A 15,325-nucleotide genomic window follows, 5' to 3' on the forward strand; every position below is an offset into this window, starting at 1 on the left:
AAATGGGTGATAATCAGCTAAGCGATAAGAGAATCGCTAAGCTGCCATGTCTACTCAGAAGTGTGACTTGTGCCTCCTTTGTGTGATGTTAATCTCAAATTAAAATTAATTCTCTGCCAATTCTATAACCTTCCCCATGCCCAAGACAATGCCCAAGCTACATCATTGTCATTTTTCCCCTTGATACTGTCCCCTGACTCCTTTACCCTCTAAGAGGGATGGCTTTAATACGCTTGGGTAACATAAGATTAAAACGGGGTTGGTGAAACAAATTATTAAATAAATACATATTAATCTATTCAAGGAGAGTCAATGTCTTCTTATTTACATTCCTGAAATGACATTAAAAATCTCACTGGAGTTTGTGACTTCAGATTTTACCCTTGGATTTAGTATTTCTTAATCATGAACTTTGTTGCCAAAAGGAGCCAGTTACCAGAAATATCTAAGGACAATAATGGTAAACTCCCTCACCCATCATCTCCAACCACATTTGCATCATTCAGAATAATGTGTTGCTTATAATTGATGTTTTCCTTTTAATTACAAAATTGAAACAATATGACCAAATTTAATCATTATGGTGAGTTTTGCCATATCGTAGCACACTATTACCACAGGGCAGAGTTATATCTATGGTACTCACGTGTACATTGTTTTTCCTTTCATTCTGTATGTTCATCCTACAGTCTGATGCTAAGTTGACGTTTTTAGTTAGCTCAGTGGCTATGACTCGTTCTCTAGTGGTGGCTTCAATGGGATGTTTCTGTGCTGTTCGTCAGCTCTGGCTCTTGTATGTATTTCCCCATATACTCTATTGGTCTTCCTAATCCATTTTTCTTTCTCATTTTGTAGGAATTTGGGCCTCACCCTACAGAATAATCATCTTCAGACAGTTTTTTAATCTGACCTAACCACTGGTTCCCCCACTTGGAATTCATTATTGGTCTTTATCATATTTTGTCAAATTCACCTGACATCTTCATTATGACTTTTTTCTTTTTCTATTTTCATTTAATGATGGTAGGAGAAGAGCACTGATTTTCTGTGTTGATTTTCTACTTGGCTGACACATCTGTTTTTCTTACTACCCCAGTAGCTCTTTACTTATCTAGGCACTCTAGGAAAATTGAGATTCTTTATGTATATGAAAAATGAAAACACCACTTCTCATTTGTTTTGTTCTTGACCTGTGATGCTTGGCCTATTCTTCAATTATCTACTATACAGAAGTCTTGAGAGATTCATTGTCTCCTTCCCAACAATTAAAGATGGCTTTTTTACTTCACTATAAATTTTGTTTGTCTGTGGTCAGGGAGTTATCTTTAATTCTGACTATCCTCAGAAGTTTAACTAGGTCATTTGTTGCCCATTAGAAACATTCCTTACTATGGTCACCACCATACATTTTTGGTTCTCAGTCAACTAATTTTTAAATTAGAACAATAAATTAGATAACACATACTCATCTTTACACCCCTGAAATATACTAAAATTTGTGTCATACATATTTTCATTAATAATCTACAGTTTGAGGAAACCTTTGTTTCATTTGAAATATGAAACATTATATTATCAAAATCATATTGACCTAAATCATGAGATAGACATTCAAGTACCACTAAATTAGAGAAATTTTCTGTTCTCTGTTCTCTTGTACATGTGTAAGAATATATATAACCTCTGTATGAGACAATAGAACAAAGCTTTCTAGGGAACCCTTAACTTTTCACTAGGACTCAGCACCTACCAGCAACCTCTGCATCTTTTCTGGGTCATGATTACATTCCAGACACAGATTTTTTAAACCACTCTCTGGATAAGAGATGAATTGAGATAGAGGTAAACCCCTGACTCCCATTGTATTGATAGTTTCAGCCAGTCTAAAACCATCTTATATCAAAAATATATAAATTCATTTTATGATTTTGCATGAGATGGTCATCCTTTTCTGAGTCAATGTTATAAATCACTTAAGAAACTTTGCCTTATTTCCATCAGTTTGGATCTGAACTGGAATAGAATTATTTTAAGAGTGACATTAAGTCACACACAGTGATGACCACTGTTAAAATGGAAAAATGGGCAGGGGGAGGCACAATGCTTGATTTCAAAAAAATAAGCAATCTGGGATCCATCAGGTGTTTTGAGCAACAGAAGCAGGTGTGCATTCCAACAAGTTGCATGGGTGCCAGAAGGGAGAATTATGGTAAGAATGGTGTTTAGCAAGTAAAAGTAGGAAATTAACAGATCAGTGGGAAGGATGTGAGATCATTCAAGAAAAATTACCCGAGTTCATGGACTATAATAAAATTTAAGTGACATAATTAATAGAAAAACGGGCACAAAATGGCAGGGATGCAAAAATAATAGAGTGAGAGATGGAACTCACTTGAATCTCAATATTTGTGAGTCTAATAGGTGAAAAAGTTAACTTGATAACACCATAGAAGTGTGGCATGATGAATTGCAGGGACATGCTTTGATAAGCAAGAGGCCCTAAAGGAAGTTTCCCGGAGACTAAAAAGCATCAGCATTATTGTTAGCATGGACTTTGGCTTCATTCTCACCTGGGAAAGCTGGCATGCTGTGTTTTTCTTCTTTCTTTTCTGTACCCTCCTGGGAATTAAACCCAGGACCTTATACATTCCAGGCAAGCACTCTATTACTGAGCTACATACCTGGTCTGATATGGCAGTTTTATGTGAGAAACAGACAGTATCAAAATGAGATGCTTTGAAGTCGATGGTGTACTGCCACAAACCAGTTTTGTGGTCAGTGTATATAGAAGAGACGGGTGGGCAGGTGAGTCTAGAGGTGGGTCACTGTGGAGAAGCAAAGAGTATCAGGATACAAGGCAGAAATGAATGAAAGCAGTCTGTATTTCCAGTGCAAACCTTTCTACAAACCAAACACCTCTTCTTTAGATCTGACCAGTAAGGTCTATGTCATAAGAAAAACGGTGGACCTATGCACATACAGGCAGCAGAAAGTGGGTTCAGTGGGTTTAAAATGAAAAACAAAACAAAAAAACCACAACAATAATATGGAGTTGGGAGAGAAAGTGGTTGGAAGGATAGGAGAGCAGCTGGACAGGTGTAAATAGGGTAAATTCAAATAAAGTGTGTATAAAATTTCCAAATAATAAAAGCAAAATTAAAAAACTTAACATTAAAACATATTTAAAAAGGAAAAGATATGATAGACATGAAGATAAGACTGTTGGAGCCCAGGCAGACAATTGTCAAATGACAAATTATTCCTTAACTTAGGATTTTAACAATTTGTTAAATTGCTATTCGAATATACGGGTCATCATGTATTTCTGATTAGATATATTTCAGAGTTAATAGGTATAGATGTTACTTATCTTCAAGGCCAAGGCACTGAAACCTTGTTAGAATTGGTCCAGAGAAACGGCATAGCTGAAATCTTTTCAGATTTAATATATTTATTATCTACAAAAAGATAAAATCAAAGATACTAGTTTTTTTATATGATTGCAAAGGACTTAAAAATACCTAATAACTCTAGAATTGATCTAAAATGGTTCCATTAGTTTTTAAAACATCAATACAATGAGTTTAAAAGAAGTGGCTCAGTTACTTTCAATTAAATTGTGCAGTGCTTAACTATAAGCTTAAAGCTGATATTACATTTAATTCTATGAATTACAGGAGATAGAGGATAAAATAATACATACCATCATGAAACTAATTATCTCTTATCACTCTTTGCTTGAATTGGACATCAGTTGCTTTTTTAACCTTTGATGGCTGGTGCCAAGCTGTCATAATCCTACCCTTGATCTTCTGATAAAAACCCTTATTCCAAATGCAAACTTAAATTCTACTTATCGTGTGCTGGCCTCAGTGTAGGAGATTTTTTTTTTTTTTGCTCTGTTAATTGAAGCTTATTGAAAAGGATTTCAGATGCAGATTAACTGAGGTGACAAGAAAAATTTAGTGTAAGTAAAATAGATTTTGTCACATTTTTGTAACAGACAGCTCTTTCAAGCAGCCGTGGTCCAAGAGACAATGTCACTTCCAGAACTTGAGCTCTGTGAAATCAGAGACTAGGAGAAAATGTCTTATGAAGCAAACATAGTCAGTTTTTAAGAAAAAAAAAACTCCCATGAAGACTTTAACTTTTGAAGAGGTCAATCCATAATTAGTAGTATTATATTGTTCATTTACATTCCTTAAGTCTCTCTTACACACACGTGGAGGTGACTATGTGTCGTGATGAATAATTTAGCTGTGGTAACAAGTTCACTGTGTGCATGTGCTTTAGAATCCATAGTATGCATGTTGAATATATTTAGTATTTGTCAATTATAACCTGATCACACTGGAAAACGGTTAAACCCTGTGTGAGTGTACTCTCTTGAGTCATTAACAATCACTGCACCCAATAAATAGTAGATCAATAGCTGACACTCTGCCTTCGCTGCTTGACGGTTGTGCACACATTACACAGCATCTCTTCAGTTCTGTCATGTTGTTATTGCATTAATGACTAGCAGGATTCTTGTTAAAAAAGACATGAGGTAAGATTAATGAATGTCAAACAGACATAGTCACTAAATGTTTTTTTTTTTTTTCTCTTTAATTTTAACCACCAACACTTACATTTTGTTACTGGGTTTTATAGTTCTGTTGCTTAAAATGTGCTTATTAGTTTGAAGATATGCAAGTCTATGTTTAAGTGCTGAATAATAGAGTGTGTTATACTGATGCACAAATGATTCTGAAGATTATAAATAAGGGACTTCCCTTAACTTTGCATTGAGCAATCATATGTGACTCAATCTCTCCATAACCAGCTTCCTGAGAGTGGTTTTGAATTCCAATTTAAAAATCTCTCCTTTCTCTAAAACCACAGCACAGAACGTTATCGAGCACTTCTACATTTGCCTCACCCCCAGACATTTTGGTCATCTGTTCTTTGTTTTTAAGAATATTTAATCAGCATGTATGCACTGCTATCACATGGACTGTGTCCTAAAGTTTCAACAGTGGACTTTCTTGCTTCTGACTCTGTGCCAGTTGGCACCCTGACCCCCCAATCTCAATCTATGTGTAAAGAGATATAAAGTGGTGGTTTGTCTTCTGCCACAGACTCAGAACTATTAATCAATGAAAGCAAAGATGTTTCTGTTCAAGGGAGGGTTAATCATAAACACAGTGTGTGACTGCATAGAAAGCAGTATGATGCGTAGGGGTTAACAAGCCACACACAAAGGAAAACTCAGATTTACACCATGGCTGGTTTGTCAGCTGTTGCTATTATTAGAAAACAAACAAACAAACAAAAAACCCTGCTTGGAAACACTAATCGCTCAGTGAAGATTGGGTTTTCCTGTTCTCTGCATTGCCATTTATAAGCTAAAGGGCTAACTGCTGGGAAATGCCCACTGCTTTGTGTATGCATATTTGGTGGGATGCTTTCAAAACCTACACCTCCCCTGATGTTACATTGTGGCATGGGATGGAATACCAACTGCTTCTGCAGTTCCTACATTGTAGAAGCTTCCAGACCTTGTTCAGCCAGCCAATTGAGATGAAACATTCAGCAGTGCCCTTGCCTCAGGGACAATTAGTTGCAAACATCCCCACCAAGCTCCAACAATGGACTTGGCTTCTACATGCTGTCTGCTTTCTCACTTTCCCACCGAGTTCCCGTTGTGTGACACCATTCCTGGAGACACGGGAACTAACATTTCCTAACTCTAGATAGAGAGCCTGCCACAGATGAAAGAGAGGATACCTCCAAAGTCTAGTTTGGTGAATCATGGAGTTTTATTGGGGTTAATTACAGAAAGCTGGGTGAGGGAGTTATTTATAACTCAAAGACAGCTCACACCAGCATAGGTGACAGACAGTTCACAAAGCTGGGAACCTGCAGCATCTGCACAGCATGCAGGCAGCTCAACAGGTTGGACAGTGTCCTTTCCAGTTTGCAAGCAGCTTGGCTGGTATGGGATCCTTCTAGGCAGCTCAGCTAGTCTGTGAGTGTCTTAGGAGTTGTTGTTTCAGCTTACATAAACTTGGGGAATGAGGGATATAGTAAATCTGGTCAGTTACAGTGAGTTCCTGAAGCTTTCTGGTTGCCTAACTACTGATACTTAAGGAACCTTCCTGCAGGGTGGAATGTTTCACCTCTCTTTAGAATACCCCACGTCTTAATAGGTGTCCCTCCAAGATGGAAGAAATTGTTACACTGCAGTCCCTACACAGTTTTAAATGCCCTCCCTTCATCACCCTACTCTGTGTTAGGGCAAATTCTGTGTCTCTGGAAAGTGATGTTTTCTCACTCAGTTGCCAGGTATGACTATGGATGAAACCACAACAGAGATGCCATCACAGATTAGTAGGGCCAATGTTATCACATGTCAATTATCAGCAGTGAACAGCAATGAAATATGACCATATGCAAAGTGGTAGGTGGGAAGTTCATATAGGCATTCGGAATATCATGGCCCAACTGATAGTTGGCAATGGCATCACTAAAATCAGCATAGAACGCCTATTGGAAAATTGTTCAATTTATACAAGAAAACTTTCAAATATGGAGCCTAAAGCTTGATCAGTGTCACCAGAGGAGTGGAAAGACAGACAGACCCTTCTAGATCTTTGCTGGTACTCAGCGTCGGAGCTCTGGATTAACTGGAGAAGAGTGGCACCCAGCGCTGTTGCTGATCTGCCTACAGTGAGTCATTACCCCAAAGGATCCATGACTCTGGTGTGGTGAGGTGGCTCCATGAAGCCCCGGTGTCACAAACAGCTCTTGCTTGAGTCAGACCCTCCATTTGAGGTTGTCTTTCCATCTGTACTCAGGGCATAGTTTCTCTTCCGTACTCTATGATCTAACTTCTTTTTCTCCTGTAATCTTTCCGATTATATTTACCATTACTTAGTAGGGCAATGAAGTACAAGTGAAGAAAGGGTCCTCCTACATCACAAGGATTCAGTTTAATGAGTCTCCCAGACAAAATGCCTTCAGGTAACCCAGTCACCATATTCACAAATAAGTAAGGTGCATTTGAAACCTCAAATTTCACTCAATGAATCTTGTCTATTGGGGCCTTTCATGGCAGTCACTGTTGTGAGGTCAACCCTCAGCTACCACTGCCTTCTTCATTTCATTATAAACATGATGTATTTTTTATAAGTATGTATTCTATTCTTGCTCTTTGTCCTCACATGCTAACTCCCATATTTTGAAAGCCATATGTAGATAATCAGTATAAACAAAAGCAATCTATGTACACTTTTTGTATGATTTGTGGCTCTTAAGGTAGTTATCGCAACTGCTTATTTAATATGTAGGGAGTTGTAATAAAATTCATATATATATATACCTTTGAAAACACATATTTCTATAACTTGAGTTATGAAATACCATCAAATGCCAGTGTATAGATCTTCTTTGTTTCATCTTCATTGGCTTTTAATGGCTCTTGCTTCATACACTATTCCTATCATTTATTTATTAAATATTTCTACATATCCATTTGTCTGAGAACAGCATTTGTACTGTAAACATTCAAAATATTCAATATTTGATGCACCTTGCTCTGAGAAGGAGGCCTTTATACATGTTTCCTCAGATAAACATACAGTACATACTGTAGTTTTAACATTTCCTCCTATTTGGCTATGTAAAGCATCAGTTTTATTGATTCAGAGCCTTGGTACCTTGTACCCACTTGAACTCTCAGCCATTTTTCTAACCTAATGTTTGTTATTCCTTCATCTTCACATAAAATGTTTATAAAACTAATTTCACAACAGTGATGTTGATGCCCAGTGCAGTAGGTGCCAAGGCCTGATGAAAATCAGCCATGTGGTTCAGATCCAAGTTCCCACTCTTATTGTAAGTTTCCAGGACACCAAGATTGTGGGATGGAGTAACAATTAAGAAACTGGAAAACACTGAGCATCAAGAAGTTTGCAAAGGAAGAAAATCCTTGAAAAGCTTTCCCTGTGCCTGTTGGGTAGACATGCCCCGTGAAAAAAATTAATGCCTGGTGCCTGTGCCACCACATAGATCTAACTGAGCTAAGAAGGGATCTCCATTATGGCAAAACAGATTGATCCTCTGGATGGAGGCAGATAATGTGCATCTTCATCACATTCAAAAGATCTTGGCTGAGCAAGGCAGTGATTCAGGAGATAACAATGTCTGCAGAGAGAACTCAGTGAAGTTTCCCAGCTCTGTATAAAGAGGATTAGGGATGACATGCCATTAAAATATGGACAAGTGCAACTCCATGGTCACCACAAAAACTGTCTTATGGAAGAAAGAATTATCTGAGGGTAGAATTTTATTTAAATTTAAATGCTATGTTATTGGTAATGTAAGTCCTTCTAATAGCCATATGTCTGCATGTATGTATGCTTGCATATGTATTTTTGTGTATGAATGTGTATATGTTTCTTTATGTCTGGTGTTTTCATGTGTGTGTATGAATGTCTGAGTGTACACATGTGTTTGTGTGTGCATCTGTGTATGTGCATCCATGCAGGAGTATGTTCCTCTGTGTATTCTTTTAGGATTCAATCCAAATATATATTTCTTCCGGCATCATGGGCTTTGCATGACCTGTTTTCAAATTGTGAAAAAAATCTGGCTGAGAATTCATCTTTAACAGTTTACATGAACTCCAAAATTCAAGCTCCACTAATCACTGGGCTTTGCACCTAATAAGCATTTTTGACACAATGGCCTTCACCAAAAATTTAGTTTCCCTTCCATCATTGACTCTTGGATGGTCTGCTGGCAACCTACTCAGTCCTGAAACCCAGCTCCCAAGCCTCCACATTGTTGCTTTATTTCCATAGTATGCAGTCATGGGTCTGGAACTCTAGTGTTCTAAGAAAAAAAAATAGTGGCATTTTAAAAAGAGATTTGTTCACAAGAATTTTCAAAACACAGTTAATTCAGTAAGGAGACAGATGCAGGCTCTTTGATGGCTACTCTTCCAGAATACCTTTCCATAGCTCACTTTGGTTCTCACTCAATCTTTCCCTGTAGAGTACATTTTAATTTACTAAACAATGGTGAACCTTCATTTCTCTTGAACCTATATCAAGAGTTGATTCAATAACTGATAATGGTCATTTAAAAGACATCTATATGGAATCTAGTATACGACTGTACAATGTAAAGCATTTTATAAATACTAAGCCAACTTAAGTTGTGTTATACACCAGAAGATGAAACTGTTGGCAATTACCTTGACCAGCTGAGGAAATGCACAGTGGCTTTTCTACTTCCACACATTCAGAAAATGCATGTTTAATTAAAATCCAAGAAGCATGTTTTAGATTAAAGACTTACCACAACTCATTTGACATTGTTTTGAGAATATTGATTGCCAAGTAATATGATTCTAAAACTTGAGCCAGTATCAAATGTTTAGCCTGAGAGGTAATCCAAAAATGATAATGGTCTTATGAAAAAAGTACTTAGGTGGTGGCCAGCAAGATAGATCTGTGGGTCACAGTACCTGTCCAAGCCTTCCAAGGTCACTTTGATCCTTGACATACACATCAAGGACCAAGGAGAGAAGAGATTCATCTAAGTTGCTTTGAGATCCCTAAATGCACATGGCTGTACATGTGCCCCCACATCATACAAACACATTTGGAACACATAATTATAACAGCAAAAGTTAAAAACTACCTAGGTGAGACTGCTTTTGATAAACACTGCTCAACACTGATGAATGTAAGTAGTGAGTGTCTACAGACTATTGTACATCTTTAGCTTGTATATTTACATGGACATACATCTATCTATACATACATACATATATATATATATGTGTGTGTGTGTGTGTGTGTGTGTATGTGTGTGTGTATGTATATCTGCACATATGTATGACTGTGTATCCCATACACCTGAAAATGTATACGACAAACCTGGAATATGAGATCATAAGCCTATGTTAAATACTTTAGACAAGAGTTGTTTCTGCAATTTTATGTGATAAAAGAATAACTTCTGAGGAAACTGTCCTTATTTTTGATTTTGTATTTTTCTTCCTTAGTTGTTACAGTTAGAGTTGTAGTATTTAAGCCTGAAAAAAGTGCTATTATTCAGCATGTGTTACTGTATGATATGTAACTAAATCAAAATAGGTACTGTCCCTTTATGTCCAAGGAAATACTATTTAAGAAAAATATGCTTAATTATTAATGAAGAAAAACATTGGGTGAATTAATTTCTGTAGTTTTTTTTATATATAACAACCTAAATTAAATGAACATTTTTGAGGAAACAGATGGTATAATGGCCCTAGCATGCAATAGTTCAACTCAGTCCAATTAAACTTTATTAGATTTCATTTCCACAGGATTTAATTCATCTGTTTTTAAACTAAATAGCAAAAAAACAAAACAAAAACATGCAATACCTTTCTCCTTCTATAAAACATGTTTAATCCCACTATTCAAATATACAAGGGTTTATAAATGCATCATCAATTTCACATGTTAGTTTGTTATTAGATTTTTACATACTTTAAACTTTTCAAGATACATACATCTACAGAAAATGAAAGATATGATATAGATACACATTGACTTTCTTCAACAAGCATCTAGTTAGTTGTAGGCAAATGCAAAGTGCAATGTTTTTGTGGCCATTGGATGAGTTCTCTTTCACAGACTGAGCTGGTTAAATGAAGTCATTTGAACACAATGCAACAAATATTTGTTTTTGATATGGCCCAAATAAATGTCTATAACTCTCCAGTTCTCCATGTTATTGCAAAGGCAAAGTCCAAGACATCATAGAGTCTTTCATGAGAACTATGTAAATGGGGTTTGTCTACTTTTTAAAACAAAAAATAACTCATTTCCTATAAAAAAAAACAATTTTATTAGTTCTGAAAATCTGCATGCAGTTTGTAACAAACTCTTTAATCCTTTATAGACTCCACTCTATCTAATAAAGGGGTAATACTAAATGACTTAGTTTGTGGATATGGCTCCAATCCCAGGGTTATTTTTAACTCAAGCAAGTATATATTTGCATTATTATTTTAAAATATTTTGTTAATTGTGTGTATATGAGTGAGTGAGAGGTAGAGAGAGAAAAAAGAGAGAGATTGAGTCTATGTCTAGGTTCATATGAGTACAGTTCCTTAGGAGGCCAGAAGAGGGTGTCAGATCATCTGGAGCTGGAGTTACAGTGGTTGTGAGGTACCTCATGTGGATGCTGAGAACAGAACTCAGGTCCTCTGCAAGAGTAGTTCATACTCTTCAATTCTGAGCATTCTCATGAGCCTCAGATTTACCACTCCTTCAGCTATTTCAACATCAAGTTGGGTAATAGAATATCTGCCCTTGAAGACCAAATGCCCAAGACACAGTTCCAAATAAATCCTGAAAAAATGGGCAAAAAAACAGTGGATATGAATTGATAATAAATTTCTATGGGTTGCAGGTCATATTCTGGAATAAGACACTTTCAAATTTCATGTCTCTTCATGGATTTTTAACTCCAAATTTATTAACTAATAAGTGTATGAAAACACAAGGCAATAAAATAACAGCAAAAGAAAATATTTCAATACATCTTTACCAAAGAAAGCAACATGGCAAATAAGCATACCCAAATGTGTTTACTATCTAATCAATTGGGAAATGCAAATAAATGAGATGTTACTGAATACTAACTAGAGCAAATACAAACTGAAAGATTGACCACCAGGTATGTGGCCTGAGAAACAGGGCATCTCATAGCCTCATGGCAGATGGTAAAATGGAGTTATCATTTTAGAAAAAGCAAACTTGAGTAAGTACTACTCATTTCCATGTACCTGTTCTATGCCTGATGTTTTGGAAGAAGTTATGACATAACCATAAATTGCACATGGACAGATGAATAATAAAGCATTGCCTTTGTATAAAATAAGGTTAATAAAAATGAATATTTCTGTGAGATATCTTTCTGTATGTTGTGAATATGTGCTGCTCTGATTGGTTGATAAATAAAGCTGTTTGGCCAATGTGAGGCAGACTAAGGTTAAGCAGTACAGTTGAGCTGAAGAGAGAGGAGAAGAAAGGAGAGTGGGGAAGACACCAAAGGAGGAACAAGATGCCAGTAGACCAGTAATACCACAGCTGCATGGCAACATATAGATCAAAAGAATGGGTTAATTTAAGATAAAAAGGCTAGCTAGCCAGAAATCTTCCATAGGCCATACAGTTGGTAATTAATATAAGCCTCTGAGTGATTATTTTATAAGTGACTATGGGACCATGGGGCCCAGCAGGACTGGAGGAACTTAGAGTTCTTAACAAATGGTGCTTAAACACTTGGACAATGACATATAAAATGAGTTAAATAACTTCAAACCATTCAGAATGGATAGGAAACCTTGACGTGAAGGGCAAATCTCTCAAATGTGTGAAGGATAAAAAGCAGAAGACTCAGGCTTCCTTTGGCTTCGTGATGTTTTTGATAAAACACAAAAAGTACAATTCTTAAAGAAAAGTACCAATAAATTGGGGTGGTGGTTTGAATGAGAATGGCCCCCACATGCTTATATATTTGACTGCTTAGTTTCTAGTTGGTAGAATTATTTGGGAGGGATTTGGAGGCATGGCCTTGCTTTTGAGGTTTCATAAGCCCATGCCATTCCCATTTAGGGCTCTCTCTCTCTCTCTCTCTCTCTCTCCCTCTCCCTCTCCCTCTCCCTCTCCCTCTCCCTCTCCCTCTCCCCCCCTCTCTCTCTCTCTTAATCTCTCTCTCTCTCACCTCTCTGTCTGTCTGTCTCTCTCTCTCTCCTCTCTGTCTCATGTTTATGGCTAAGGCCATAAGCTCTTAGCTACAGTTCTAGCACCATGGCTGCTTGGCTTTTGCCATACTCCCCACCATGATGGTCATGGATTCACCCTCTGAAACTGTAAGCAAGCCCCCAATTCAATGATTTTTAAAAAAAAAAAAAAGTTGTCTTTTGTCCCTTCACAGCAATGGAAAATTCCAAGTCAATTGGATTTTGTCAAAATTCAAAATGAATCCAAACAAAGACACAGTTAAAATAATGAAAAGCCTGAACTGTGAAAATATTATTTTCTTATCTAATGAAAGACTGGTACTTACAACAAGCAAAGCACGCTTCAACTTTACAAGAAAAGCAACTCAATAAAAAAAAATTCTTTAAGGCCCTCTGGATACGGAAGACGATTGTTTGGCTCAAACTGTTTGGGGGGCACCAAGGCAGGGGGATCAGGATCTGTCCCTGGTCTATGGGCAGGCTTCTGGAATCTAGTGCCTGGTGCATAACACCTTGCACAGCCTTGGTGCAGTGGGAAGGGGCTTGGACCTGCCTAGTCTCAGTGTGCTGGGGTCTGCTGACTCCCTATGGGAGACCTCGATTTGGGGGATGTGGAGATGCGGGGTGGCTTGGGAAAAAGGTCTGGGGGTTGGGAGGAGGGAGGAGGGGGGCTGTGGATAGTATGTGGAGTGAGTAGAAAATTTCTTAATAAAGAAAAATGAAAAAAAAAAGAATTTAGAATAGTGTTTCTCAACCTGTGGGTCATGACCCCTTTGGGTGTTGAATGACAATTTCATAGGGGCTGCATATCAGATATTTACATTACGATTCATAACAGTAGTGAAATTACAGTTCTAAGGCAGCAAAAAAAAAAAAAAGATTTTGTGGTTTGTGTATGGGCGGGGGTCACCACAACCTGAGGAACTGTGTTAAGAGTCACATCATTAGGAAGGTTGAGAAGCACTGCTCTAGACCGACACTTAATCAGATCAAGTTTATACACAGCAAATGAGACAAAGAAAATGTGTCTGAAACTAATCAGAATAGGAATGTGAGATCACCACCTGCCTACAAAGGTAAAATAAAAAACAACAGCTGCACACTCTGAAGGGACAAGAGGAAACAGCCCATTTACGGTTTGTGAGTGTGCAGAGCAGCACAAAAACATTAAAATGATGTAAGGATAAAAACAGTCTTATCACACAACCTAATTCCTGGAAGATGGGGTTATGTTGCTGTGCAGTTTTTACAAGGTTTAGGCTGTCTCTTTTATGCATAATACATCTTTGAGAGACTCTGTGCCCCATTGTTCCAGAATATCAAACAAGAGCCCTTCAGTGCCCATATTCTTGTCTATAGCAGGGTTCTGTGCTGTTACCTTTGGGGTAAGGGGTAAGTAGACACAGAGTCAATGACACAGACTCTGGGAGGATGTTGAAAACAACAAGCTCAGTTTCTTCAGGAAGAGGAAGTCTTATATACCCTCTACCCTGCCCCAGGGATAGGTCTGATGAATATGCATCTGTTGGTATGATATGGCTGCCTCTCATTGGTCCAGGTCATCTTTGATCATGTCTCAGCTACTGTTGCTAAGGCTCTTGGGCAGACCCAGGTTGGTTCTCAGGAAGTATCTTATTACCAGGTTGGTTCTCATTACTGATTTGAGCCCACTGGCCCTCATACCTGAGTCATCCCACACTTGTCCTGTGTAATTAACTCCATCTTGCCAAGTGTGAAGTTACTGTTGCTTTCATTTTTTGCCTTTTTGCACTGCTGGCTCAATGCCTTTGCTGAGATGTTACACTTTGGTGACAGGATGTTTGGTAAGGAATGGTGGAACTCTACATCACACTCCAACTACTAACAGGACCTGGAATGTGTTGGTTCATGACTGGCTCTCCTACTGTGGTTACAAGGACCTTCTCTGGTTTTTCTTGAAGAGGTTCAAGTCTGCTGCCATGTTGTGTGTCTTCTCCTAGTCAGCTGTAGTGCATGAATAGGCCCTCTCTGTCTGCTTGAGCTATTTCTTCCCAGTGCTCTATTATTCATTTTCTTTGGAATGGCTTTTTAAGTTCATTGTCAATGATATCCAGAAAAGGCCAATCTGGAACATCATGGTATGGGCTTCTCTTTTCCTGGGCCAGGGAGTCATTCTGTGCTTTTTATTCTCAAGAATGGTATGCTCACCAGCACTGTCCTATGTAGAATCCCACATTTCAGGATTATAATCAGCTGAGCTCCTGGATTTGTTGGTACATGTTTTAGAAGCCTGGGTTCTGCCTCCTCTCTTGCCAGTGAGGAATGGATATTCTTTCTGATTATGAGCCAGCCGTCTTCAGCATTTACTGATCATATCTATGTTATATTGTTTGGGCCACTCCAGCCTTTTCAGATGGCTCACCTGAAGCTGGGCTTGGTTCACTTAATGAATTTTTTTGTTTGTTTGTTTCCTTTTGGGTAGGAAAGAGACCAATGGCTGAGGTAATGGTCATTACCTCCTTTTAAGAGGTCAAGTATAAAGGCAAGAACCAC

At 37.8% G+C, this 15,325-nt stretch overlaps 1 pseudogene; it reads left to right on the forward strand.

The window, feature by feature from the left end:
- LOC114696444 overlaps positions 1 to 15,058 on the forward strand; it is a 64,353-nt pseudogene extending 49,295 nt beyond the window's left edge.
- The last annotated feature ends 267 nt before the right edge of the window (positions 15,059 to 15,325 follow it).

This window comes from Peromyscus leucopus, chromosome 16_21 (assembly GCF_004664715.2).
Source record: "Peromyscus leucopus breed LL Stock chromosome 16_21, UCI_PerLeu_2.1, whole genome shotgun sequence".
NCBI lineage: Eukaryota > Metazoa > Chordata > Mammalia > Rodentia > Cricetidae > Peromyscus > Peromyscus leucopus.